A 26,190-nucleotide genomic window follows, 5' to 3' on the forward strand; every position below is an offset into this window, starting at 1 on the left:
TTATTATTACTCTTTATTTAAAAATAAAATTTAGTCGTAGCATAAGGACCCCAATATGATCTTTTTTTTTTTTCTGTCGTTATATCAGATTGTCTCTGAACCAAGTAATCGATAATAGTATGCAATTTCTTTTATTTGAAGTTTTTTAAAAATATTACTCAAATAATACAGCAAAAGTAAAATATAAAATTTGTAAGGCATTTTAAATGAAAACGAAGAAAGTTTTAAGTTCCGACTATTTAACAATAGCAAGCAAGCTGCTGGTTTTTCTATCTTTCCTTTTCTAACATCCCCCCCCCCGCCAAATATCAGATTGATACAATTCTTATGCGTTTCTTATTTCTCACTCACACAAGTCTCTGAATTAAAGTTCGATTTTTTTTCACTCTAAAATTCTAGTCATCATTTAAGTTGCAGAGTAATCTACGAAGTTAATTTTGATTGCAGTCTTTTTCACTCTAACCAAATAATATATCTTGAAATTTTGATTAAAACAATACTAAATACTTTCACATAACAGAGTGGACAAATAAGTGGATAATTAAACAAACTTTTCTGTATTTTTTTTTGTTTTTTATTGCGGTTACATAGTGTTAGTATTTGAACACATTTTAAAGTTCATTTAAAATTTTAAAGCCTATTCTAGCAACAATTTACTTTTTTTTTTAAATTGTTATTTTAAACGTGACAGGCGTCAGTGTCCTTGTCCGTTAAAATTTCAAGTTAGGCTTGTTCTCGTGAGTGCGAGTTTTGGAAAAAATTAATGATTTTATACATAATATCAAAAAAGTCAAGTAGCCGTATCATGCTTTGAAAATATGCCACGCCGCATCTAAAACGTAATAGCAGGAAAAGGCAAAATATATTTAATATTACACAATTATTTTTTTTTAAACCTTAAGTGTGTTTTTTTAGAGGTATAGAACTTTAAGTTGGCAACACTGTTTGACATGTGTGCCATTTTGATAGCTGTCACTTGTTTTGTGTTCAATTCGATTTGCCATTTCGTCATGAATAGACAACATGGCGGTGCAACATGCCACACGGCGCGTATCACAATTAATTTATTGAAAGAAACGTTCGGCGAACGTCTAATTCCGCGTAATGGACCCGTGAATTGGCCTGCAAGATCATGAGATTTAACACCGCTAGACTACTTTTTGTGGGGCTATGTGGAGTCTGTGGTCTGCACCGATAAGCCACAGACTATTGACTCCTTGGAAGAGAACACTCGCCACCTTATTACTGACATACGGCCTCTAGTGCTGCAAAAAGTGAGAAAATTGGACTTTTCAATTGGACTTTCTCTGAGCCAGCCGAGGTGGCCATATGCCAGAAATCATATTTAAATAAAAATGGCTAAGAATCATCTTTCGAATAAAGCAACATTCATGGAAATTAACAACATTTAACTGTTTTATTTGACCCTAAAGATCTCTATCTCTAAAAAAACACCCTTTATTATAGTATGGATCAGAAGGTACTTTATGATTAATGTGTTTAATCCATACTAAAAAAAAATCTAAATTGTAAAATCAAACACTTAAACTATGTAGCAACAAGAAAAATACACAAAAATTTGTTTGCGTATAATAATTTGGTTGCCCTCTGTACTCTCATTTAATAATCCGAGTACTGTCTTCTGTTGCTTTATTTTCGCTCACTCATTTAATTTTAATTGCTCATAAGTAAGCACTTAGTGAAACCTATCATTGAAGAATTACTCAACGTGCACATTCGCGGCGTCATTCTTAGTTGAAATTAAAAAACTTAATCATTTTCCTGAAATAAAGACCAATTCTTTCAAAATTGGGATTCTGGTCTACATTGCCAGCTATTCATGTCTTGACGTTAAAATTGATATGGTTTAACACATAATGTTGCAGGTGAAATATTTAATTATACAGTGGCTCCCAAAAGTCTTCGTACACCTACGACCTTCAACGAAATAGGTCCCAATCCATTGATTAGAATTAATATTTCGGAATAGGTATTTAATTATAAGATCTATTATCAATTTTCAACAAAACTGCATGAATTTTTTTTAAAAAATATTAAAACTTATTTTTTTAAAAATCAAAAACCAAAAAGTGCCGGAAATTTTATCTCACAAAAGTCTTCGTACACTTTATAAAATGTCTATATATTATTGAAAAATCTAACTTTTGATTAAGTTATTAATTAGTAGAACATCATACAGTATTCATAACACATTTTAAACGTCTGGGAATAGATTTCATTCTTTTTTTCTTTTATTTTTTTGCGTAATTTCTGAGTAAGTGTTCAACCACACTTCGAGTCTTACTGTTTCTAGCTCTATTTTCGTTTCAAAGCCGTATTTTCGTAATCTAGCCTCCAGATATCACTAAATATGTTACATTAAGTTCAAATCTGGAGATTGAAGGGGTATTTTCTAAACTTTAGGACAATTTTCGAGGCACTATACGCAAGCGTTGAAAACCGTGTGTTTCTCATCGTTATCTTGATAAAAAACAAAGTTGTTTCTGATAACCAAATTTTTGGCTAAAAGTTTAAAATTGGTTTTTAAAACATTTAAAAGAACAGCATGATTCATTATTTCATCAAAAAATTACATACTACCAAGTCCTGATGCTAATATGCACCCTCACACTAAAACACTTCCACCGTCCTGATTAACTGATCCAACTAAGTTCTTAAGATTAAGTTCCTAATTTTTTCTTCTACTTACAGTTATACAACAATTTAGCCAAAAATGTTGAATCAATTTTTATCTGTAAGTAAGACGTGATTCTAAAACGTTTTTAGCTTATTTATCATTGATTTTGCGACGAAAAGCGTAAGCTTTCTGTTTTTCGCACTACCCAGAAAATTTCTGCGGGAAGAGATCCCATTTAATCCAGCCTATCAGAGAACTTGGCAAACAATTTTAGGTGAAAATTAAATGTAAAATGTTTCATTTAACTCTGCAGAAACTTTTACAGCACTCAAATGTGTATTTTTCACAATTTTTTTAACTTAAAATCTCCGATCACGTTTTGTCAACTTTGCTGTTGACCTTTTCTTACCTTGTTTTTGGTCCGATTCCTTTCTTTAAAACATTTTACCAAGCACTTTACTATACAAAAAAATAAATTAACTAATTTAGAGACATTTCAAACCAATTTACGACAACTGTGGGAAAAAAATTCAAATTTTGAATGGTGTTTGCGGTTTTTTACGAATACCAACGATTTTACAGTAATAAGCACAATATTAAGGAATAAATAAACAAAAAATTAAAGCCAAATGACTTATAAGGGTCAAAATAGTGCAAAAATATTAATAAAACGGCATATGGTAATTTTAATCATGAATTAATTCGAAAATATTTGAGTGTACGATGACTTTTGTGGCGTGTTATTTCTCTGTTTCTTCGTTTTCTGACCCATTTCAAAATGAAGATCCGTCAATATTTTGAAAAAAGCAATATGTTGTATTTAGAATGACATAGGAATGATGTGAAAAAATATTGGACTTCATATTCGAATTCGGTTTCGAGTTATTTTGGTTTTACTAAAAAAATTCAAAGTGTACGAACACTTTTGGGAGCCACTGTATTAACAATCGTTTCTTGCAAAAATGTAAGACATTTGTTCGAAGCCTTTTTTTTCTTATTTTTACAAGATTCGGAACTCCAGCGCTCGAATACGCTACCTTGCGGTGATTTATAAAACTGCGTCTGCACCTAAAACATTGCCACGTTGCGCATCACGTGTGTCTGTTGACGTAAACACAGGCAGTTTGTTCTGAGTATTTATTAACGCAATCGATGTGTCTTAGTTTGCTTTCAGCTACAGAAATTAATTCGTCCCTTAGTAGTATTCTCGAGCTTCTCAAAATAATGTTAGTTATTCTTATTTCTTTCAAAAAAGTATTAAATGGTGGAAGCGTAAACAAGAAAACTCTGGATTAACAAAATTGGATAACGTTATACCAGGTAAAATTTTTTATTGTTTTGTATGAATTTGTAAGAATATGAGTTTTTTTTAATCTTAAATTAATTTAACTAATCATATTTTACAGCAGCATTTAGTTGGAATGGACAGTATGCAAAATATTTTCTTGAATATATTATCGTAGAACAAAATGAATAACCGAGAAAGAATTTACTTTATTCCTTTTATTCTCAGCTGAAAGGTTTCGCCAAATTTGTTTAGGGTTATAGTAGTTTTAGTATTGTGCAAGCAAAGTAGCCTTGGCGAGTTTTCGCGTTTTTAGTTAAACCATTTTTAATTTTTATCATGAGTGGAATAAAATGATAGTAAGATTACAGAATTCGATAAGTAAAAAGAAATAATGGTCAATCAACTGAAAAGAAAACTACCACCATATATAAACTGTGAGTACACATTTTATTTATTTTGTTCTGAGTGAATTTGAATAAATATCAGTTTTTCAATTCGATGAAAAAAAAACGAACTTAACAACATTGACTGGACACTTTTCTTTAACCTAATTCCACATAAATGATTTAAATAAAATTTGTTACTACAGTATCCTACTGAAATAGACAGTATGCAAATAAATTTTCTTGAAAATATTTATCGCAGAACAGATTGAAAAATCCAGAAAGAACGTTAAGAATTTGAACAATAAAAAATAAAAGTTCGCCAAAAATCTGTTTATAGTGTTATGGTTTTAAAATTATGTGAAAGAATAATGTATCTTGACAAGATTTCGCATATCAGGTAAATTATTTCCATGACGAATGAATTAAATGCATGATTTCTTTGGATATCCAATCATATAGTCATAGAAATAAATTATCTAGTGTTAAACGTTACTCTTGACAGTCTGCCACGTATGTGCACTATGTGACAAAAATGTCAACAAATGCTGGAAATGTCACGAAACTGAACTTAATATGTACTAATGTATAGAAAAAACGGTACAAAATGAAAATGCCGTTCGAAGCGAACCAAAAATTTATGAATTCCGAATTCAACATCGTGAAAATGGCTGCTTCAGAACAACTTACTGTGTGTTCTACATTAATTGTTTACTTTCGTAATACTTTTTGGTTTCTAATCTCTTTCTATATGGGTCAGAATATCCACAAGACTTTGAAAAATCTTTTCAAACGAATAAAGCGAAAAAATCATACATACGAACAAAAATCACCACACTTTTAGCATTTTCTTCGCTACCACATGCGTTTGTTTTAGTTTTCAATTCCGCCATTAAACAGTGACTGCAGTGCCCCCTATAGTTCGTTGGAGTTGCGAATTGCTGAATCAGTAGAAAATATCAAAGTTTAACGATTTTTAAACGTCTTCTTTAAATATGAAATGAAAAACATGCAGAAAATATATGGGTGATTCTCCAAAAACCTGACATTTTCCAATCACATTTTTTTTAAATAAAAATGCTGAAAAAAATCTGAAAAAAAAAAAAAAAAATCATACTTACTCCTTTCTAGGAACTTATTAGGAGAAAAACAGAGAGTAACTATGTGACACTTTAACTATGTTTCACCTTCAAAAGAGGGGGGGGGGGGAGACTGACAAGCAGAGCATCAGGAGAGTTACAAAATAAATATCTTCATGGGGTATCTAAAATGCAACTATAATAATAAAGGAATAACTGAGGCTTAAAGCAAAAAGTATGGTTATTAAATGACAAAACAAAATTTATGTAAAACCTCCCTTAACGGACACCCCCAATTCCCCAATTTCTTTGAGTACAAGCCTCACATAGGTTTTTCCATATTATTCACTCTGAATAGCTTACATTTCGAATAACAAACATTCATTTCGAAAAAAAAAAAAAAAAAAAAAAAAAAAAATCGGTTGCTACATTAAACATTTTCTTTAAGTTAGCCATACACAGTATGATGCAATTTACAAAAAGAAAATTTTCTTCTCATTATCTGCGAATTGTTTTATAGTTCAGGAAATATAAACATAAAACAACTAGTATGTTGTGGCCATCACGAAACTTTCTTCTATATTTTTCTTTTTTTTTTCTGATCCCTCCCCATGCTTGACGAGGAAGCAATATTCCCAATGAAAACAAAATTACACATGCAAAAACTTGACCACCATCCCAATGTCTGAATTATTGCAAAAGCAAAGCAAAGAGCGAAAATTGAAAGTTATTTTAAAAGCCTTGCTTGAATTAATTACAAATATTTTATTTGTTAACAAACATAAGATGGCAACAGTTAAAAATTTTAAATCATTGAGATAATATTTCCGATCATTTCCATGCAATTAAAATCACGAGAAATACGCAGACGACAATCTATTACGATTTATCTTTCTTATTGTTGCATTAATAAAGCTATTTTTATTAAAAAAAAAAAAAAAAATCAACACCTCTTGGAGCGATTGGCGTCAAAATTGAACCAAAGCCTGTTTACATATGGATTCACATATATTCCAAATTTCAACCAGAACGTAGCATTACTTCTTGAGATAGGGCACTCACAATGGAAAAAAAGAACGGGCGATTGCGCCACCCCCTTTTTAGCTGTTGACACCAAAATAAAATCAGCTCTTATACCCACTAAGGACTACTTGCCGATAAATTTTTCTTTCATTCCGTTCATTATTTCTTGAGATACAGCAGTCACAATTGACGACGAAAAACGTTCCATAGCTCAACCCCCGTTTGAGTTATTGACACCAAAATTGAATCAGCGCCTGTTCCTGTTACTGGCAACATATGGACCAAATTTTGTTTGATTCCGCCAGTTACTTCCTGAGGAATAGCAATCACGCGTAACTCAAAAAACGTCCCATTGCTCCACCCCCCTTGGAGGAATTCGCGCCAAAAACCAATGGGCACAAGTTCACATAGGGGCACATATGTGTACCAAATTTCGTTCGATTTTATGCGGTAGTTTTTGCTGTAGAGCGGCCACAAAAAACTGGTCACACACAGACGTGACACATACACACACACACATACACACACACACACACACACACACACACACACACACATACACACACACAGACAGACAGACATTTTCCAAAAATAGTCGAAATGGACTCAGCACACCTCAAAACGTTCCGAATCCGTCAAAATTCGAAATTCGAAAATTTGCACGAATCCAATACTTTCTTCTATATATTAGATATAGAAGAAAGTAAAAAGGGAATCAGCAATAATAATAACATACATTTTACTTATAAAGCAACTGAAATTTATAGCAACTTCACTAACCTATTCGAGCAACATTTAGATAAACAAATGTCTATCTAATAAATCTGTTTTGGAACGATTTGTCTGAACAACTACAAAAAAATATTAAATAAATAGAATTATTCCATTGATACATTTTTTATTTATCGTTTGCTAAATTTAATTTTCTTTTTTTCAATCAATCTTATTTTCCAACTAATGTATTTTAAACACATCTTTCTATTCAAATGGGATGCATTACCAGTGCTTGAAAAATAATGCTAGGAGAGTGATTTTTCTTGGACAGGAGTATGAACTTTTTTTTAGGACAGGAGTATGACAGTTTCCATACAATTTGCCTGTTGCGTAAGCCCAGTATTACAATTAAGGTAACTAATGTTATTTTTCGATTCTAACCTTTTAATTCAACTACACACTATGTATGAGTATAATTATTATTTTTCTTTTATTTAACACAGAAATTTTTGTCCAGGAGAATGACAGCAAAAATGTTTCATACCCATTTTGGAAATTCAAAGTTTTAGTAAGAACAACAGACAAAACATATGAACTTAACACTTCAGGAATCCAATAAACAATGTTGTAGCACAGCAAAACAAAAATTCCTTTTTTAAATCTATATTAGTTGAATTCATTTCTAGGAGAAGAAAATGACATGAAACCTGGACACAAAGTTTAAAACGATGCACGTTGATGATTTAAATAATTTATTTAAAGAATGCTATTTTCCACCTTTAAGTATGCTTAACTTTGTACTACAAATTGAATTTGTGGAATGTTTATATAAAATATTTAAATAAGTCCATTTGAAAAACGGCTGAGGACACGCCAAAAGTATGACTTTCTGGTTATTGAAAAAAATTTTGTAGAAAAATCTAAATGAGTTAGTATTGTTTTAATAAGAGTAGAATAACATCAGATAAGTTAATTCTAACAATTAAAAAATGAAAATACTTTCTGAGAAAAGTTATTTTTGTGTTAGGCTACTGGGACATAATATTGTTGAAATTTTGGAGAATCACCCATGTGTATGTGTGAGTTTTTTAAATTTCTGATTGATGTATGTTAAAGTTTATTTTATTATATGCATTGTTGTCACTCCCTTCAAAAGCGCTATCATTGACACCATTGTAAGGTGCTGTGAGGTGAAAATGACTCGATGCATGTAACGGAAGAGGTATTCTTCGACGGTCATCAATTTCTAGCTATCATTACTTAGAATATTCCAGATAACTTCTTTAAACGAAGAATAAACGTTATCAATCATCCTGAGATACTAAGGTTTTGTGAGCTGATGTTTTGAAAAGTTCATAAAAGCTTTTCGTCACACATGAAAAATTCTTTAATGTTAGTAGTTAAATTTTCAATACTCTTAAAAATTATCTGTAGTTTTAACATCATTTTAAGACATCATGGCAAGGGTCAGGTTCTTAAAATTGAGAGCAACTCAAAAAACTGGGAAAAATGGGAGCGATGATTGCAAATTCTATATGGGTCTTCTGTGTTAACCTGCAAGACCTTCATTTTCGCAACGGTTGGTCCTAGATTAGTCCAGTCAATGAACACATTGTAGCGTGCATGGACTATCCGATAATTTTTGACTTCAGAATGTTGTTAGGGGTAGTTAGTAAGTAAGCATACTAAAAGTCCCCGACCCTGTGGGGTGAGCTAAAGGTGGGAGGGAGGGGGGGGGGCAATTTTTGGGGTTTTCGAGAAAATAACGGAAACGGTGGAAAAAATGCGTTTAAAATAAAAATTCAAGCTAAATAAAGTTACTATGAAACTGTTTCTACACATATTTGTCAAATTTCCAATAATTTTCTGCGTATCTGTAATGAAAAACCAATGATTTTCGGAAAAATTCTCTCTTTTTGTCAAACATTCGCACCCAGTGCCTCCCAAGATCAGTATTCATGAAAAATATCAATGGCAAAGTTGTAGAGCTTTAAATTTCCTTCAATTTGATATGCTATTTTGCTATATTTTATTCAACCAATCAAAAGTTACAGAATTTTAAACACGCACTTTCACGGCAAAAAAATGGAACACTTGCCATTCACAAATTTAAACCGACTCGGAAGGATCGCGCACTTCTTCTTTCTTTAATGATTTCGACAATCCTGATAGACAATATAGAAGTATTTGGATTACTACAACACAAATGATGTTTAAGGTGTGTGTGCGGGGGCGGGGATCGTGAAATTGCGACTTTGTGACAAGGGGGAAGGAAAGAGTAAGAAGTGTGACATCAAGCATTTTTTAATACGAATATGTTTATGAAAAGTAGCTTGTAAAACGAACTTTGTGACAAAGGGAAGGATGAGAGAGGTAGAGGGTTAAAAATGTTGAAAAAAAAGTGTGACATTATTTATATGGACAGCAGTTTACCAAGGAATCGGACGAAGATTTGCAAAATTACGTATATGCAGTGTAAATTGGTGGATTGAGGAACTACTGAGGACGTGCAGAAAGTCAGCACTATACATACTGTTTAAGAGAATTGATAACAACACTGATTTAATTAAATTTGAATTTGTTGTTATTGAGAATACCTAGTCTACAAAACTGTTAGGCAAAAAGAGACGACTGTATAAACTATATGGACACCAACGTCAGTTAGACAATTGAAACGACGGTCAAACAAGAAGGTTTCTGTCCAACTTTAATAATAACAGTCTGCTGACAAATCCGCTAATGATGAAATTGCTGAAAAACGAGACAAATACGATCCGAGCTTTAGGTGATGTTGACGTTGATATTGCGAAGACGGCTCTCATGAGATGGCAAAATTCTTCGGTAGCTGTCATTTGAGAGGAAGTCCTCCTGGTTGTTCTCTTGATAGCCAAATCCTCAACTGATCACAACATTCTGCCAAAAATCTAAAATCATACAACATGCATCTAAGGTATATATCTACAGACCCCCCCCTGAATCCATTGAGGCTGCTCTGGTCATATCTATCTCTTATGATATGGTGCTCTAGCCACAGAAAAATCCCTCAATGAGTTCCGTTACAGATCATTTATCAAAGTAGCTGCAAACATCAAAACTGATCTCTAACTTTGCCGTGCCACCTAGTTAATTTGTAGCTAGGAAATACCGGATTGGGGGTTTGGGAAAAGAGGAATGACTAACTCGTGCTGAAACTCTCGGAATCAGATGTTGCTTCTGACGGAGTCTAGAAGATGATATTTACAGATTGCTGTTGAACAAGTGACCAGGAGGTCACTTGTAGAAAATCATCGTTAGACTACTCTGTCGCAAGCTTTCATTGCTAGGGCAGTTACAACAACGGTATCAAAATATTTATCCAGGACGAAGGGGACGACGATGACATCAATACATTACCAATTTCTAAGAACAACTTTTCCACTGCTGGTGACATGACCCTCACTCCTCAGAATAGAACCAAGATGTTACCTTAAAGATGATATTTTCATTTTCTAATTACTGTCAGCCCTATTCCATATAAACACTTTCAAAATATTATTAATAATAATGTAATAGAAACTATAATTACAAAAAGGTGCTGCCGATCAGCTACATTTACCTTATTTTTATTATTAAAATTTTCACTATCCCGCTATAGCGTCACATTCATTTCAATAAGAGTAACGAAATTGAGTACATGCTAGAACTTCATAGTTTTTGATTGCTTGTCAGCTGGCTGTCGCTGTGATTTGGCATAGGCTTCGTATTTCTTTGGCATCAGGTTTAAATCTGCATTTCAAGTGTTCAGCTGGTGGATTTTCAAGACACAGAAAACCGTCAGGGCCCTTGTCACATGATTGCTGCACAAGATCTCTTGAGTGCCTGCTTGGCTCAGACACTCGGAGACAAAAAGAACGAGATTATTTTTTTTTCAAAAAGTATTGGTTTTCAAGAACGCGTACCTAAAATAACATTGAAAATGTCACATATATGTATGAAAACAACTTCACAATAAATTTAGTTAACTTTTACTTTTATTCGGAACACATTTTTCCTGCCGTTTCCGAGATATAATCGAAAACCACAAAATTTGACTCCCCCTTCCCACCTTTAACTTCCCCCCCAGTGTCGGGGACTTTCAGTGTATTTACTTATTAATTACTTCGAAAAAATTTCTTACTGAGGAAATGCTGTCTTTCTGCACTTCCTCAGTTCACTTTCGTTTAATAACGCAATGGGTATGGAGCTAATTCATACTGCATAAACGTAGTTCTGCAAATCTTCGTCCGATTTCTTGGTCAGAGGCTGTTCATAACTGATGTTACACTTTTTCTCAACATTTTGACCTCCTCCCCATTTGTTACAAAGTACTTTTCATTAACTAATTTTTATAAACATGTTCGTATTAAAAAATGCTTGATGTCACACTTCTTACTCTTTCCTTCCCCCTTGACACAAAGTCACAATTTTACGATCCCCCAAACCCTTAAACATCATTTGAGCTGTAGTAACCCACAAATACTTCTTCATTGTTCGAATTCATTGAAGAAAGAAGAAGTACAAGATCCTTTCGAGTCAGTTTAAAATTTGTGAATGGCAAGTGTTCCATTTTTTGCCATGAAAGTGAAATGTTTGAAATCAGGTAACTTTTCATTGATTAAATAAAATATAATAAAGTAGCATATCAAATTGAAGGAAATTTAAAGCTTTACAACTTTGTCATTGACAATTTTCATGAATACTGACCCTGGAAAGCACAAGGAGCAAATGTTTGTCATAAAGAGAGAATTTTTTCGAAAATCATTCATTTTTTCATGACGTATACCCGAAAAATTATTGGAAATTTGACACACATGTGTAGAAACAGTTTCATAGTAAATTAATTTAGCTTGAATTTTTATTTTAAGCGCATTTTTTCTACCGTTTTCGACATTTTCTCGAAAAACCCAAAATTTTCTTCCCCCCTCCCTCCCACCTTTAGCTCACCCCCAGGGTTGGAGATTTTTAGTATGTTTACTTACTAACTGGCCCTAACAATATTCTGAAGTCAAAAATTATCGCATATTCCATGCACGCTACACCCCTGTTTTGAGCACTCATTGACTGAACTAGATAGATACTTCCAATATTTTGTTAATATGATTTGCCTGCTGTTTTCATTAACATTTTGAAGTTCAAGAATAGGGTATGTAACATTTTCGCTGTCATTCTCCTGGACAAATTTATTTAATTTAAAGTGTGTGGTTGAATTAAGAGGTTAGAATAGAAAAATAACATAATTTACCTTAAATATATTCCTGGGCCTACGTAGCAGGCAAATTGGATGGAAAATATCATACCCTTGTCCTAAAAAAATGTCATACTCTTTTCCTAAAAAAAATTCATTCTGCTAACTATATATATATATTTATATATATAATTATAATCGTAAAAAGATGAAATTTTTTATTGAATTGGTATTTTAAGACTATTCTCTAACTGCCCCCACATCATCATCGCTGTTCACATCGGAACGTAAGTTGTGAGCAAATTTAATGAAAATCCATGTTTCAACTTAGTTGTTAATTTCACGGAACCTTTGTTCATACTTTGTTAATCCTTATTCCTGATGAAACTCTGTACCATCTGAAACGCAATCACTTGTTTAAGAACCAACAATCCACAAGCAAAAAGACGGGGTGGAAAGGGATATTTTCCCCAATTGATTTTTTCCTGATCCGTTCCGCCCCAGGACCATGTTAACAACAGATAATTTTATTTCCGTTACTAATTTGATTAAGTTTAAAACAACAATTGACAGCAAGAATTTTAAGTGTGCACAAGTATTACATTTTTTACGTCCGAGTAGGAGAAACTTTGTACACTTGTTAGCCTTTTTTGTTATAGTTTATAACTAGGATCCCATTCAAAGCAGCTAACCGTCTTCACGTTACATATTTTAACTAGTCTTTGTCACGTCAGAATGCTCGCACGTTGGTAAAACTTATATATTAGAACAAACTATTTTTAAGAAAAACAAAAAGTTGGTAAACGGATCAAATCTCCTTTGTCTGCCTCTACTTATAACATTTTCAGAATGCAAAATTCAAAATCTATTTTATAAAGTTTCACAAATTATAAGTAAGGTAAACACAACAGTAGTGGCCAGTGCTACAGTAGTGGCCGCTTCAAGGTTTATATTTGAAAAAAAAAATCCTGGTCTCCCAATGGATTCAACAGTGCATCAAACGTGCAGGAGTTATTACATTATGCACGTTTGAATCCATTAGGAAAGCTGGAATCCTATTTTTTCAAATATAAATCTTGAAGTGGCTATTACTTAAAAAAAGAAAAAAATTGCCACTACTGGTGTGTTTACCTAAGTTCTCTTTCGCCTTGAAATGCTCTTGCGGTAAGCTGTAAATGATAGTTTGTGATGTTAACAAATGAGAAAATGGCAATTTAAAGCTTCATTTCTTTTTCACTGCGGATATCTTTTATTAGCAAACAATTTTCGTTCATAGGTAGGCACGTAATGTTTCAGTTACTGATTTAAATCGTGAAAACAGAGAGGGCTAACGACGTGTTTTCAAACGAAAATCAAATCAAGCAAAGAAAATTCATTAGCTCTTAAATGATAATCGGATTACTTATAATTCGATTCTGCCATGAATTCGAAAACACTGTTTTTTGCCTTTTTGCATTTGCAGAAAACGCGTTTGAAGGCGAATATTTTCTTCTGTTTGTAAGGTTGACAGTTCTAATTTTGTGTTCAGTTAAAAAAAGAATGCATTACTCACAAATGTAATTTACTTATGCCCTTCATTTACAAGTTGCATCAAAATGGAAATAAATAATTATGCAAAAAAAAAAAAAAGGTATGCTATTTCCAAAGCTGTAAAAAATTATTTAAATAAAATGCTACGTTTTCTGTCGGATTGGCGAAGGATGCTTTTTGTATCACGAAGATAAATAGGTTAAATATCCCAAAAGAACTAAAGAATAAAATTAAATTACAACTTTCAGGAACGTTATCCTTCCATTGCTTTTGATTATTATATCCCCAATGTTACAACTAAAATAACAACTTTTAACTACAGAGCAAAACAGTCCACTAGAAATATTTGAAACGAGTAGGAATTATCCAATCCCTAGAGAATTTCAACTTTCTTATAATACATATGTACCGCTGCTAAATTAACTATTTTTTAATTTTTCATTTTGAGTGGAAAGCATTGTCTGACTCTGATAAGATAGGCTGAAATATACACGATTCCATTTCCGAAAATGGAATGAAGAAAGCCTATTTGCGTCGATGGCTGCAGTAATTGGCGTTGTGGCAATTTAATAATTTCTTCTCTTTCAACCCAAAAATAGATGAACTTATCCAAAGTCAAGCTTTGTTTTGTCTGAAGCTGGCTTAATTTTGGCGAAAATTTGAGCCATTGTCTTTAACAGTGCATCATGGCTATTAAAAATAATGGTTCAAATTATTACCCAAATCAAGAAGCTGATTTGGGATGATGGTTACAATAATTAGCGCTGTGGCAATTTAAGAATTTCTTCTCTTTCAGACTAAGCATAAATGAACTCACCCGAAGTTATGCTTCTCTGAGGCTGGCCATTGTTTTTATTGTGCAGCGTGGTGAACTAAGAACGGGTCCCCTTCACGATTGACGTAATATTCTCCAAAACTTTTTATTTTCTTGTACATTGAAGAAAGTTTTACAGGGGGGGGGGCAAATTATTATACTCAAACAAACTTTTCTGCGTTTAATTATTCTTTACTGTTGTTAGTTTTTTTATCTGGTGTACAAATCAATTTTGAAGGATTTTCAAGAGATGGCGTCTCGGGTATTAAATCGAAACGGACAATGTTGCAAATAACTTCATTTTATAACCTGATCGTTAGGCTTTCATTTTCAATACGTGACTTTTCGCTGAAGTGGAAACAACATAAGTATTTTTATGTGCTCTGAATATGTCAGTTTTTTATGCCAACAAAACACAATTTGCTGGAAAGTCGAAATTCGAATATGAAACCATTTTTTCGCAATACAGTGTCAAACTTGGAAAAAAAATCCTTTAACACTTATTTGTATTATTTGAACACATTTTTAAGTTTATTCAAAAGTTTAAAGTTCATTCTGGCAACACATTACTTATTATTATCATTTTAAATATGACACACGTGTTGTAATTTCAAGTTACAACCTTTTTTTTTGGGAGTGATTTTCGGGAAGAAATAACGATTTTATACATCGCAATAATAGGTAACTCAAGTAGCCATATCATGCATGGAAAGCATGCCGCATCCAAGCGGTGATATCATCAAACTTTAAAGTTACTAAATATCAAATAATTATTTTTTTACCTATTAATAGATCAGAAGTCAATAGGTACTTTTATGTCAAATTTAAAATGTATTCAAATAATAAAACTACGCAACAACATTAAAAACAATACCAAAAGACTATAATAAAAAAACATAATAATTTTTAAGTTGGAGCAGAGCATTACACAAGACTATTTTTATTGCATGTAATCTTTTAGATGAAATATTACCACTAGGTGACACATTACAATTCAGTAAATATTAACTCATAGAAATTTGATAATTAATAGAATTAATTTACGTTTTACAGTTAATGCGTGACTTCAGCTGCATTTCATTCTTCACTGCATTTGAAAGCGGACACACTACGCACAGAACCAGAAACGGTTTCCTAGGTAATGTATAGAATAGTGCTTGGGGCAGGAGAAATTTTACAAATTTAAATTTAACGTAGTTGGCCTGAAATTCTATTAAACTACAAACAAATATAGGCGCTAGGTACAAACTAATTCCCCTATTGAACATAGTAACGTGATTTCCCACAATGCCGTGAGGCTATAGGATATGGTGTGGATATTCTTTGTATCTTCACAACGCCAATCATTCTAGCTGAAATGAGAGGTATTCTAATCTTATTCATCAGGAATATCGTGAATGCTTTTCAATTATCCCAGAAATGAGACACGTTGCTAGTCATAGCCAGTTCTATTCTAATTTTCGCTTTTCAAGAATATCTTATATCTCGTTAAAAGTTGTGAACGGCTCTTTGTTTTCTATTAAAATTCTCTTATTTTATCATCTGTAGTGCTAAATGCTTTTACGTTTAAAAATTTTGATTACATTCAGGTTGATTTTTGATTTCTTTGATTTAATTGAATATTCAAAATGCATCATTGCTTGTGTAAATGATGAGGTAATTTTCGCAAATTTGTAAAAGAAAAGCATTTTTATATATTGTCGCCTCAGAGCAACTGTAAGACATCTAATCCCAGGAATAACACTAAGATATCCTAATATTGCTCTGAGGTGACAATATCTTTGATTTTGAGCAATCTTTCAATTTGGATTTTACAAGCTTCTTAAAATTGAAAAAACAAAAAAAAAAAACAAAAAAAATATTCATGTTTAATGAAGTTCGAATTAAGATAGAGATGAAATAGTAAGAAACTATTAATTTTACATCACGCACTGACTGGATAAATTCAATTTTTTGTGTTATGATGGAAGAATAGGAATTTTTAAGGCGCGTCTATTGCAATAAAAATCATAATATTTCTAATGAGATTAAAAAAAATGCTCTAGGCTTATAAAACTTTACTGAATAAGGCATAATGAGTGAAAGAGTTTATAAAATAATTTCAATAAAATTAGTGAAAAAAGGTAATGAATTTTCTTTAAAATTGTCATTTTCGTGGAGGCTCAGTGAAAATGCGTGTTCTCATGCATGAAATCAGTTTTTTCATAAAACCCGTGACTCTTTTTAGTTGGAAGGCATGTACAGATTTGATTGATATCCAGCAAGAGTGTAAATTTCAATGAAAACACATTTTCTACAGGGGGGGGGGGGGGCTCATTCGTTGTAAGTGTAACACATATTTAAATTAATTCTTATTTCAATAAAATTAGTGAAAAAAGGTAATGAATTTTCTTTAAAATTGTCATTTTCGTGGAGGCTCAGTGAAAATGCGTGTTCTCATACATGAAATCAGTTTTTTCATAAAACCCGTGACTCTTTTTAGTTGGAAGGCATGTACAGATTTGATTGATATCCAGCAAGAGTGTAAATTTCAATGAAAACACATTTTCTACAGGGGGGGGGGGGGCTCATTCGTTGTAAGTGTAACACATATTTAAATTAATTCTTTTTTTCTTCAGGAAATTTTCCATTTTATTCTTATTGCACTAAGTATTTCAATTAAGCTCTTTATTCTTTCGTTTGGGAGATTTTCACTTGATTCTGATTATTCTGATTCAGCAATCAAAATTGTTTATTGTGGTTACTTTTTCTAATGTCTGACGTTTAACAAAGTTTATTTCCGTTTTGTAATTGGTTAATTGTGAGCCACATGATCTTTCTCTGCGTGGCCAAAGTTTATTCGTTTAAATTGAATATTATCATCTCCAATTTTGGCATGTATAAATATAGTATTTGCATTTATTGATTGTTGTGTTGTAGTTATTATTTACTTGTATTTTTGGACGATAAATTTCAGAGAGAATTTTTATTAATTGCTGTTTCATAGGCAATTTCTTTTGTATTGTATGTTGCAATTTACTAGTATATTCTTTAACTTATAACGCTTAGCTTCAGTAATCGAATAGGTCTCGGCATTATACAGATATATTTACATCAGGATTTTAAATAACTTTATGGAATGTGTTCGGAGCTTAGATAAAATTATGTGTGCGCATTTTGATGAACGAAACATGATATTTTTTTTTTGGAGTAGGGGAAATTTTTGTTTGCTCTAAGAGCCTTTTATTTTTACTTTATAGAGTAATCACAGTCGTACGAGTGCAGCTAATAATATTACCATTATATAAAATTATATTTAAGCAACAAAGGGATGCGTAGCTAATTTATTTCGAACTTAAAGATACTAGTCAGACATTTTTTGCAACGTTCTTATTTCATTCTAATCTTTGAATAATCCGCCTAGCGATATTGAAACGATTTAAAATTCTTAGTATTAAAGATATACGCTTTAAAATTCAATACGTGATTTTAACTCTCATTAAAAATATTTAAATAGCATAATAGACTCAAGCAAAATCTGTGATTGAACAAAAGATTTTAAAAAATGTATAGAACGACCACTTAAAGAAGGAGTTTTGTTGTGGAAAAGTACTAATAAGAAAAAAAAAAAAAAACACAAATTCAATATTCATTCAGAAATAATTTCTATTCTTCTAACAAGTAAATAGGAAGAATAGACATGATAGCGTTCAGATCGAATACATAATCATCAGAATTTTACTTAAAGGGATTGAATAAATTGAAATAAATAATCTCTTAATAGGAAACGGATAAGCGTAATGATCCCTGCTATTTTATTGATGTCATTACTTTATCTACGATAAAATAGCTGTTCTAAATAGTACTCTTAGAATAAAATAGGTAGGTACCTTGTTAGCAAAAAAGTTAATAAATAATAATAATAAAAAGCTGTTGAATGTTCATAGGATAATAGTTTTTTGAGAAACATTCTAAAGAAAATAATTTCCTAAGCAGTCTAAGATGATCTAAATAATTGGAAAATAATTTCAAATTTATTCCTGTAATTTGTGCAGAATTTCATTGGGCCTTTTGGATTCATGAAATGATGCAAAACTTACTGTGCATTTCTTATCTCTCAAAATATCGATAGAAAATATTGCTTACAGATATAAATTTTTGATCGTGCAATTTGAGATAATTACTCAGAAATTACCTTTAAATGTCAAATACAATATTTTATATCACGAACTGGTCGGTTGGTGGCGTGATGGTTAGGCGCTGGCCTTCTATGCCTTGGACTCGGGCCACCTTACCTGAGGTGGCCAGTCGGTGAATTTTTGAGGTGCAGAAAATCATCAGTGCCCATACCGTATGATTATGCGGCAAATAAAAGATACCTTTGGTATTCGTAGGTATTCGTTTGGTTCCGAATTCCCTCGGCAAAATTAAATTCCTAGTGGAGTTTTACATAAAGGAGAGCACAGGTGCCTCCATAAGGTGGAAACTGGGAGTCAAAAATTACTTGTGTCATGCATCAGCGCCTTAATGGTGTCACATGAAAAACTGATGCCTTGTCGAGGAGCGCACTACGTCTGGTTAAAAGTCAAATGAGGCAGTGAGAAACAAAGGGATGCAAGTGTCAAAATTAAAAATTTGGAGATAACCAGTACAACTGGTAGGTGAACACCTCCTCTATCTTGGAGCAAGATATAGTACGTACTAGTAGTCCTGTTAAGTTCCAGTATACAGCTTGGTTTGGAAAAAGAATCAATGAAAGTCTACCTAGGATCTGATCTTTAAACGCGTTTTACTAAAAACTTCAAAATGTCCACTTGCATCCCTTTGCTTCTCACTGCCTCAAATGGCTTCTTACGCAGCCCCATTGGAAAAAAAAAATCATGTATTGAATATGAAATTTGGTTTAACTTGCCAGAACTTTTTACATAGCCCTTTTTTTTATGGTCTCTATACGTAGCTACTTTAAACTTATCTAGTTTTTCTAGGAAAGCAAGCGCAAGCGTGTACCAGATATGAAAATGCAAACTAAATTTTACGCAATATGACACTTCATTTATTATCTAATGTATAATCCACGGGATTAAAGTCGAAACTTCCTGTTTGCAATAGATACCCACGATAAATAACATTCGGGAATAATGTTTAGTACAATAATTTAGCGACGTCTGGGAGATCTGAAATTTTTTAGAAAAACCGTTTACATGCACAAGGTTTGTATTCCAGTGTCGCGAATCATTGTATGGGTGTAATCTAAGAGAATAGAGTTGTTTCCGAAATTTTAAATGTATTTTTCTGTATGAGCATGCTTAAAAACATAGGATTTAACCATTTTTTAAATAATTTAACAAAGTTTAATATTTATTAACAATTATTTTAACCGGTGCACAGATTGAAATTCCTTTTTTACGCTTCTGCACATGACATCACAAGTGATGAAATGCTATTCACTGATGCGATTAGCGCACAGAGCAAATTATCGTTCCTGGCAACGCGTAAACTTTTAGGGTGCCAATAAGGTAGCGCGCCAAAGTACATTACTTTTGACGTCATAAAGACCGCGCCTTCCGAAATCGGAAATTAAAAAAAATAATAAATATATAAAAATAACTGTTGGAAAAATAAAAGTTTTTTTCTGACTCCATGTTTTTTTTTTTTTTTTTTTGCCTAATTCTATCAATTTCAGTGACTAAAAGTAGTACTTTTGAGTGATGGAAGCAACCCCATTGATGTACATGGTTCTTAACTGAAGCTTTTGAAAATTCACAAATAAGGCAAGAAGATAAATATTAAAATTCCATCACGCAAGTACTTTAAAGTTTACAAAGATTGAAGTATGAGATTGACATTGATAGCAATAGGATGACTTTAGTATTTGCCGGTTTCCAACTCTGGCTAGAAAGATTAGACATTCAGCAACATGACTAAGCTCACAACGTCTTTTAATAGTCAGTTAGGGAGCAGAACTGCCATCAATAGCGCAGCCAGAATTCCTGATGAATGTTTTTTTTTTTTTTTTTTTTGAAATATCAAAACAATATCTACATTTGCTTAAACTACTGCACTAGGACTAGCAATAATGTTAAAACCAAAGCATCTGAGAGGTGTCTCCCCCCCCCCCTTTCGCTGCGACACTAAGTGCTATTTTATATAAATGTGCTATTTGGGGAGATTTTGAAACTAGCAATGGAACGATCTCAGTTATTTAGGAAGGTCAAAAATTATAGGGTCAGGTGGGGTAAAATGGGTAGTGGAGTAAAATGGGTAGTCAGAATATATGGTTTAAAAAGTCAGTTTTTTTAAATAAAATTTGCATTTTTTTTGACTTGGTTATTATACTTGGCTGTTCTGAATTATATATCACAAAATATATTTTTTCAATAGATTATTTTTTATTGAGTGGCAACACTTTAAATTGAAGTCGATAAATTCAAGCCGCATGTTGTCTGCTTAAACTTCTATCTCCAGCTCCTGATTTTTGAGGAATTTTTATTACAGTGTCATAATATCTTTAGTTAGACATTTTTATTGCTGCTTCAACTTACAGGGAAGAAAAAAAATAATTTTTTCTATTTTTAATCTCATATTTTGAAAATGGGGTAAAATGGGTATATATGGTTAGGCTTACAGTTCCAGCAAGTTGTTTTAAAAGGTACAGCATATCTTCCTTTAAATGAATATTAATTCATTTGCGGTTGATTCAAAATGATTGAAACATAAAAATATGCACAATGCCATGATTTTTTAAAATAAACTTTACTCCATCATAATAAATAAAAATAAGCCACAGGTATACTTATTCTAGTGTTTGTGTGCACTTGCGCATAAAATAACAATTTCCTCAGAATATGCTGGCCCAGCCTGCTGCTCGTCACATTTTTATTTGATTGCAATCAGATTCTATCAATTTCTCTGATGTACTCTAATGTACCTTTAATTTCTCGGAACACATCCTCGTTTCAATCCGAAAAGTATGCGTCACAAAGCACAATTTCCTCACCTTATAAAGATTTGAAATGTGCAATATTGTCAGCAATTTTAACAAGTGTTTCAGATTTGACAACTACCTGCATGATTTATTTAAAACAACTTAAACAGATGCTGGCAAATACAGGAAATAAATGACAAAGATGTTTTAGAAAGGCTAAGAGTTGAAAGTGAAAAACGTAAGGAATTTAAAAACAAGAAAGTAAAAAATAGATGAAAAAGAAATTATCCATTCAGAGGAAGTATCTGGAATAGAAACTGCTGAAAATATGCTTATGAAGCAAAGTTTAACCACAGGTGCAAAGGTATAAGTATTATACTTTGAGGAAACAATCAAGAAAGAATTTATTGTCAAATATATGGCTGTTGAGGAAAATTTTATGAGGTGAAATACTTTTAAAAAAATCCAAGATGGGGGATTTTTTTTATTTTTCCTGATATAGACGACATGGATTTCATTGAAGAACATCAAATAATAAAAAATTTTAATACGCCACAAAGTAACAATCGGCCATTTCTTTCTTAAAAGAAAGACAAGTATGGATATCATGTGTTCAAAGAAACCTTATTAATATTTTGTCAAATTTACTCTTTGCACTATTTTTTTTTTAATTAAATAGTTAAATTTTGATAACTGACTCTTATGCCTTTACTATCACACTTCATTGAACAAATAGTATGCTTTTTTATCACTTCTTAGACTTTAATACCCATTTTACCCCATAGGCTACCCATTTTCACCTGCGTGGGGTAAAATGGGTATACAAAACATATAGTCATAAACACTCCTCTCAAAAATAAATTTGTACAAATTATGTGTGAAAATCATTTAATTCTACTCTCAACATATGTAATCTATACATATAATAAAATAAGATGTTTGTGTGTGTGTGTGTGGCGCGCTTCCTGAGAAAACGGTAAGGCCTAGAAAGATGAAATTTGGTATTCAGTTGCAGTTTTTGCCAAAAATGTGCACCTCGGGCTTAGATTTTTGAAATTTTAATTAGAAAAAAAGTTATTTAATGTTTTATGTGTTTTTTTGCACTTTTTAGTACGTTTTACCTCACAGACCCCGATCCAATTGCACCACACAAATATTTTTTGCACTATAGTGTAGGAAATTTAATTTTAAATATGATGAATGAAAAAATTTTGAAGATAGAGCAGTTTTTGAATTTTTTATGAATTTTTGAAAAAACCTTTAATTTGCATTTTTTCCTGGGTTTTATTTTTTTTGTAATATCATCCTGCGAGAAGTATCAAAGCCTCATTACTAAAATTTAAATTGGTAATAGTAAAAACATTTCGCCCTCTTCAAAAGAAAAAAGTTCTTAAAAATACGCAATAGTTTTTTTTTACAGTTTTTTTAATGCTGAACACATCATGCCTTTCCACGCATCGGTCGAAAAAAGCGTTCTTCAATCTTTGTCTCTGACGTCACTATTTGGATTTCGATTTGATATTTAGGATGGAATCTTAATCGCAAACAAAATGTTAATCTTTTTTTTACCTATATAGCTTAATTCTACATTTTATAAAGTGATGACGACGTGTTTTTCCGGCAGCGCTTGCTTTTTTTCTTTCCTTTTTTTTTTGTTTTATTTAGGGATTGCATTTATTTCTTTTCCATTCCCCTCCCCCCCCTCCCAAGCTGGACGTTTTGCTGTAACTATATTAGGTTACATTTCATAGTTGTGCGCATTTATTTCAATAAAAACAGCGATTTTTTTTTCTTTGTCAAACGCTACTTTTTGCACACTACGGGGAGTTTTGGAAATAACTTTTTTTTTTTGCTCTACTTAAATAAAAAAAAAAGCGATTTTTTGAGTAATCTTTGTTTTTATTAGGAAATGGGCGGGGAGATTAAAATAAATAGAGATGGAAAATTAAGAGATCATAAGGGTAGATAGCCGCCGAAGGCGGCAATCTTGGCTTAAAAATGTGAATGGCACAAAAAAAGATAGAGATGGATTGATTAATACTGCTGTCAAATTTATTTAAACAGCCGCCGAAGGCGGCAAACTTGAAGTAAAAAGGTAAATGACAAGTTAGCCAAACAGTCGCCGTAGGTGGCTGCTTTCATAGAAAGGCGAATGGCGTAAGAAGGCGAACCAGCTGGTCGCCGCAGGCGGCTAGTGTATACAAAAAACAAAAAAATATTAGAAACGAAATATTTTGACAAAAATACTTGAGTGAAAATCCAAAAGTAGACTATTTTATACCCATTTTACCCCACCTGACCCTATGCAATGCCAGAAACATAAATTTCACTTTGGCGAAAAAAAAAAAAAGTTTTATTTGAAGAAAATTTCATTTAAGAAAAAAATCAATTTGTGGTATTTCGTTATTTTTTTTCGGAGGAATTTATTTTATTTATTTATTTATTACATACTAGAAAATCGCCCGTCAAAGTATGACGTGTGAAAATTGCTTCTACATTTGAACGAAGGTATTGCTAGTTTGGTGATATTTTAATAGTTTTAATTGTAACCATAAATCCAGTGGATTAACCCTAAACTCCAATAGGAAGAGCTCATTGTTGAACTATTTTTTGTTTTTTCATTCCCCTGAAATGAGTCTTACCAGTAAAACAGTTAAGTTACCAGATCGAGTTCAGCCTTGTCACGATAAAGACTTTTCCTGCACGTTAAATATTACCAAAACATATTATCAAATTAATTTGGAGTGGCTGGAGTTGCATTGTTGAAACTCGCGGGTTACTCGATCATTAGCTATTATATATATGAGGGTGCTCTTAAATTCCTTTTGCTTCCTTTTTAGGACATATACACCACCACTAAATGTTTAAAATTCTACTTTGCAAAGTCATTAAGTTTTAAGAAACTTTCTATTTAGTAAAAATTAAATTACGACTTTCTGTGTAATAACATACTATATTACCTGCATATTCTTTTAAAACTACTTTTTAAAAACGATTGTTCGTTTCCATTCTCTCATGAACTTAGTACGTTATAAATATTTGTAGGCCTGTTATGAATATTTTCTGCTCTAATAACCAAAGTGCACTTAGATTCATTTATAATTTTGTTACTCTAAATTCCGTTTGGTTGCCAAAAATAATACATTCCAATCATAAGTTTGAAATTACTGCTTATTATAAGGTTCCTTGCATTTATAAGGTTCCATAAAGACAGCTATTTTCCCCTAGCGGTACCCGCACGGCTTTGCCGGTAGTAGAAACCTAAAAGGTTATTTGTTTCGCCTGTATATCTACAAATAATGTATGATGAATTTCTCGCCAATTTGTTATGTTGATTTCCTCGCCCATGCTATGGTAATTTGCTCGTATACGTTATGATAATTTACTCGACCATGTTATGATAATTTATTCATGCATGTTATGATAATTTGCTCGATAAAATGTTCTTAAAATTCGAATAGAAAAAGAACGAAATCAAACTTTCGAAAAATGGCTTCAAGGTGCTCACCCCGATTTTACGAACCAATTTTTTGCCATGTTTCATGAAAATTGGCAGAACAGTCTAGGCGCTATGCGCGTAACAGGAATCCAGACAGAGGTCCAGAGACACAGCTTTCAGAATTTCAGCTTTATTATTAGTATATAATAATTGATAATTTAAAATACTTTAATAATGTAGATTGGCAGCTTAATTCATCTCTTGTGCGCATGGTGTTTTACAAATTAGAAAATTCAGTTTTTTTCTTCTTTTTTTTTTTTTTTCTCTCCCCCCCCCCCTTCCATGAGCGTAAGGCTTTTTAGCATTACAGAATCAAACAGCACACAGTACGAACCAAACTTAAAATAAACGGAAATGTCTACAAGGCAGCATTTGTTTATAGCAGTACGTTACCGCCCCTAAGCCAGGGCTAAGGCAGAACTATTTGCAGTATACCAGGCACTCCCGTTATCACAGCTAGAGACTGCAGTTTCGTTTTTATTAGAACTTTTTAGTTTAGCATAGTGAATAACAGAGCCGGAGGCAGATGTCATCTAACTGAAGCTGAGAGTGCCAACAAATTGGCATGTACAGTGAATCCATCTCACTCTTCAACCAGTTTGTTGGCACTTGGTACATGTCATCAATTAGCTGACATCTGCTATTCACTATGCTAGACTAAAGAGCTCTGATAAGAACGAAACTGCAGTCTCTGGCTGTGATAACCGGGCTGTCTGGTATACTGCAACAGCATTTGTTTGTTTAAACATTCGATATTATTTTAAAAATTCATTTTAAGGAATTTTAAACTGCAGAACTAAATGTGTGCATTTTTTTTTAGCTCCAGTAGAAACAGCCATGTATATAGGGGGATAGTAGGGATTGCAATACCTGACCAAAAATTTAATGCCGGTATTCAGTATTTTTAAAACGTGATACAAATGTACCGGTATTTGAAATTTCTCCCAAAAATGCTTAAAAACATACTGTTTCGTTGCCACATTTCATAATTTTGCACAAAAATTGTATTTTTATGAAAACGTATTGTGAACAAATATATAATGAAGGAACAAAATGTCTTAGTAAAAAATCTATAGTAGTAAAAGAACAGAATGCGTCTATTGATTTGTTTCTAA

Source organism: Uloborus diversus, chromosome 7 (assembly GCF_026930045.1).
Source record: "Uloborus diversus isolate 005 chromosome 7, Udiv.v.3.1, whole genome shotgun sequence".
Lineage (NCBI taxonomy): Eukaryota > Metazoa > Arthropoda > Arachnida > Araneae > Uloboridae > Uloborus > Uloborus diversus.